At 37.6% G+C, this 4,671-nt stretch overlaps 1 long non-coding RNA gene across 2 annotated transcripts; it reads left to right on the top strand.

The window, feature by feature from the left end:
• The first annotated feature begins 166 nt into the window (after positions 1 to 166).
• LOC133717606 (uncharacterized) lies at positions 167 to 3,983 on the top strand. Of its 2 annotated transcripts, none has more exons than XR_009849801.1 (3): positions 167 to 1,007; positions 2,009 to 2,433; positions 2,542 to 3,983. It is a non-coding gene; the product is annotated as an uncharacterized LOC133717606 (long non-coding RNA). The 2 variants fall into 2 exon arrangements; XR_009849800.1 differs by having other exon boundaries at positions 189 to 781; positions 869 to 1,007; positions 2,009 to 3,983.
• Positions 3,984 to 4,671: the final 688 nt, after the last annotated feature.

Here is a 4,671-nt window from a genome sequence, read left to right as displayed (position 1 = left end):
TTTTCTTATTTTACCTTTCTTAATAATTGGAGAAATTTCTGCTCGCCTTACCCGAAACTTACTCGTCAAGCATCTCACCGACTTTCAAAAGCACAATTTATTTACTTCTTATGTTTTTCAAACTCGAGCAAAACTCCGACAAAAACTTGCTTGCCATTTCTCTATCTAAAAATAAGTTTTGTGAGACCCGATCCTTATTTGGCATTGTCAACATTTTAATTTGAGTTTTCTTGTATTTACTTATTTTACTTTTATTTTCCCCATCATTTTGGGTTTTTACCACCTTATTCTTTTACCCCAAATTTATCTGCCCAAAGCTGAGCCTTCTCCTTCACACGCAAAACTCAGCTTTTCCTCTTTCCTTGTTCACGTCAGAGTTGGACAGAGAGAAAGGGAGCCTCGTTCAGCTCTTCCCCTCCACGTTTCCATCATGCAAAGGGCAACTCCTCCAAGAACATCATCTCAGACCTTCAAAAGAGAGAACCCAGGCCATAAATCGTCATTCACCCTTCTCTTCTCACCTTTCCTCTCGTCCCTGGACACATCAGTCCGTTTACGAGCCTCGAAACACCTAGTTCGAGATCTCCGATCAGAAAACGTTCTTCATCAAAGTTGTTCGCCTATGTCTCCTCTATCTAGCCTCCAAATTTCAGCTCCATCGGAATTGATTTGAGACCTGTACACCCCTCGAAGCGGAAGCTGTTCCGGATTTCTGCTTAAACTTCCTCTCTTGCTCTACCCGAATCCCCAACACCTTGCTTGAGACTGATACCAACAGTTGGTAAGATTCTTAAACCATCAAGTTCCCCTTTGTTTCCTCGATTTTAGACTCAATACGTTCAAAACACCTCATTTACATATTGAGCAGTCTCTGTTTCACTTTGCATGTTCGAGATTGAGCAAACTTCTTGGCCTGTGGCTGGACTCGATCCAATCAGCTCCTTCAGCTCTCTTTCCTGTTGAAATCCTCAAGAGAAGCTCATCTTTTTTTTGTTTGTTAGTTTTTGGTGAGTATCATCCTTTCCTTAACACTATGTATTTTTGGTTGTTGTTACAAACTCTTGCAGATTACAACTTGTCACTATTGTGGTGGGAACCTTGTTGTTTTAGCTTAGAACCTTTCATTCTTTCTGATGTGTTGGGGGTATGCTAAACCATGGTTATTTTGAACATTGAAATCATGCTTGATCAAAGAGTTTATTTGTGTTACTGTTGTCCAAACACCATGTCTTCAAAACATCATGTTAGTGAGCTACAAGACCTTCCCCTTATAGTATTGAAGGGTGACTGAGACTTTAAGCCTTTAGAAGCTTTAGATACTTTTTGTAGGTGTCTTAGAGTCTACTTAACCAGCCATTTTGGGTACCAAAAGAGTTTTACACAAAAGAACCAGTTTCTGCAGATTTTCAGTTTCAGTAAAATCTGACCCAGTTGCATTCATTTCAAAACTGGAGCTAAACCGTTGAGAATTTGGGGTCAGTTTCTTCTAGAGAAATATAGTAGACAAATAGATGAACATTCCGGATTTTGAATCACCTCAAAACCATTTTTCTAGAATTAGTTATGAATTTTTGAAAAAGGTGTACAGAAGCTAGTATTTCTGGAAAGAATCTGCACATCGTTTTACTTTAGCCTTTAAAACCCTTACTCTTTAAAATGGCTTCACTTAGAGTACTATAACCGTTTCAATCGTACTGATTTGGTTGCTAAACCATCTTCTTTCCAAAATTTTCCCAAGAATTTATCTCAAGTACTTTGAACACTCTTCCTTGGCCCTTAACAGTTTCTACTTAAACTCTGTTTCCAGCTTTTGACAACTTGTCTTTTAAAAAGTGTTCTTACCCCCTCTTCCTAACAACAAACCCCTTATTAGAACCCAAATGGTCAGGTTATTAGTTAGTAATTAGGTTAAAGGAAATATTTTCTTCGGAGAGTATTGAGAGTGAATAGCTAGCCTAGTTTATCGTCATTAATGCCGCTTATTGATCTAGGCTTGATATCTTGGTAGGATCTTGTGAAGTGGTGGTTGCTACAAGGTTGCATTGAGGCCAAGTGCTGCAAGAGAAAGCTCGAGTTCCAGGTAGGGGATGCCTTTAACTCTATCTATGCTTTTCTTGCATATACAATGTTTTATATGAGGCCTCTTGCATGGTTTTTGGAAATTATCTGTTTTACAATTGAAATGGTTTGCGTGGATTGGATTGATGTGTTGGCAATTGATGGGGATGTAAGGAGAGGTCAGTTCCTCCTTGAGCCACCGGTGGTGGGCAGTGTGCACCATGCCCTTGTTATCTCCCCTTTGTCTCTAGCCTTGTGATTATTGAATTCCGGAAAGTGATTGGCTAGATGGACGGTTGTGATGAAAGTGTGAAAGATGATCAATTGCCGTGGGATTGTAATTACGTGGTGACGATCACGTGGAAGCGCAAACCGGTTTTTATCTATTACTTTTTCTCAAAACGATAAATCATATTTTTTAAACTTAGATATGGGGGCGGGCATGGGCAATGACTGGATGTAGGAGCCTAACCCCTACTTTAGTTTGTTTTGCAGGCTGTTGTTGTCGAAGCTTGGGTACGGAGGATAATCCTTGGAGGCCAAAATTTGTTTTGTTTAAAGTTTATTTTATTTGGCTTGTTTGATTTCGTTAAATTTTTGTAACGTTATGTATGGTTGATGATGTGTGTGATTGCTTACCACCAAAGTGGAACCCTAGGGTTAGAACCTCCATTTGAGTTTAGGTCCTAGTGGGCTAGACCTAGAAGACTCACGTAAATTACCATCTAATGAACTTAATGCAAACTTGGGCTAAGAACTAAAAATTGACATAGGTTCTAAAACTCAACACAACACCACCTTCCTTTCCTCTTCCTCGCCTAGTTCGTAATCTTGTGATTACGAGCCAAGCCCACTATACAAGCCCAAAAATTTCGGGCTTATAGATTTCTTGTTTTCCAACCTAAAGGCCTTGTCTCTTTGAGGAATTCTAGGCCCAAAACACTTACTCCAAGTGTTGCGGGTGTAAGGGTTCCTTGGGGAAGCGGCGCTGTGGTAATCCGGTCTCCGGGTCGCCACATTAATGACCATCGTATTCTGCTGCATCAGTACCGCCACGTCGGCGAACCAATCCAGATCGACCCGAAACCCCAATTCTTGTTCTCCACGCCAGCGGCCATTTTTCTTTTCCATCACTATTCTTCTTCTTCACTTCTGGTTTTTGTCAACTTGGCCATCAAAAACCACCATTTCAACCAAACCCAAAATCCAAATCACCATTTTGAGCAACACCCAAAAACCTCAGAATTTGAAAAAATGGTAGTTTTCAGTGAAAAGTTAAAAAATGGTAATTTTAAGTGAAAAGTTTCTAAATTGAGGCTTGATGTGGAGAGAGAAAGTGGGATTTGAGTGGGAGAGAGAGAAGTAGGCTGTGAAAATAAGAGGGGAGTGGTTTAGCGGCGAATTTCCGAACTGATTGGGAAACAGATGGGTTGTGGAGCTTGATCGGAATGGGATTGGTGGGTTGAGGAAGTAGAAAGTAGGCAAAACGAAAAAGAAAAAAAGAAGAAATAGCAAAAAAGAAATTAAAAAGGAAAAATAAAAAAGGAAAAAAAGAAATTAAAAAGCAAAAAAGAAATTAAAAAGAAAAAGAAAAAAGGAAAAAAAGAAATTAAAAAGGAAAAAAAGAAATTAAAAAGGAAAAAGAAAAAAGAAATTAAAATGGAAAAAGGAAAAAAATAAAAAGGAAAAAAGGAAAAATGAAATTAAAAAGGAAAAAGAAAAAAGAAATTAAAAAGGAAAAAGAAAAAAAGGAAAAAAAATAAATTAAAAAGGAAAAAAAAAGAAAAAAGAAATAATTGAGGGGTATATTGGACATTTCACCCAAGGCCAATTGCTAATTTCCTGCGGAAAGGACCTATTAGACGGAAATTGAGACCTCAGGGACTTTTCAGATTAAATTGGAATGTCAAGGACTGAAACGATGAGAGAGACATAGTACAGGGACTAAACAGACTTTAGCCCATATATATATATATATATATATATATATACACGTAGACATTCACTCAGGAATGCTACTAATACCAACTATAGTTTGCAGTTAACTAAATGATTACACGCATTTATATGCATGTAATTGTATCTAAAACACTAGAATTAAGCTAATCCTCCTGTAAATTAATATGTAATTAATCTATTTTTATTTACTTTGTAGAAAATAAGCGAAATTGCGGAAACGAGAGAAAATGGTGCGAAATTGGAGCAAATTGGAGTTTCCGACAAAAGGACGAAAAAGTCAACACGGGTCAACACCATCAAGGGAGCGGAATCAAACCATCTCTGATAATGTGTGGAAGTGCATTGAGGAAGAAGAGAAGAAAGAAAAAAAATTGGGGAAAAGAAAGAAAGATGAAGAAAAGAAGAAAGGAGAAAGAAAAGAAAAGGAAAAAAAAAAAATTTCTGGACTGTGCTGACGTCATGATGACGTCAGCAATATCATCCTTTTTCCCGCGTTGTGCTGCAGCTTCTTTTGATTTTTATTATATATATATATATATATATATATATATATATATATTTTCTCTCCAATCATTTGCTGCCACATGTCATTCATTTGTATCATTTTCTCTTCCTTTTGCAGCCACACAAACCAATTCTAACCATCCTATTCTC

The sequence above is a fragment of the Rosa rugosa genome, chromosome 6, assembly GCF_958449725.1.
Source record: "Rosa rugosa chromosome 6, drRosRugo1.1, whole genome shotgun sequence".
Taxonomy (NCBI): Eukaryota; Viridiplantae; Streptophyta; class Magnoliopsida; order Rosales; family Rosaceae; genus Rosa; species Rosa rugosa.
Note: the sequence above shows the minus strand (reverse complement) of the source record. Positions and strands in the feature narration are given on the sequence as shown.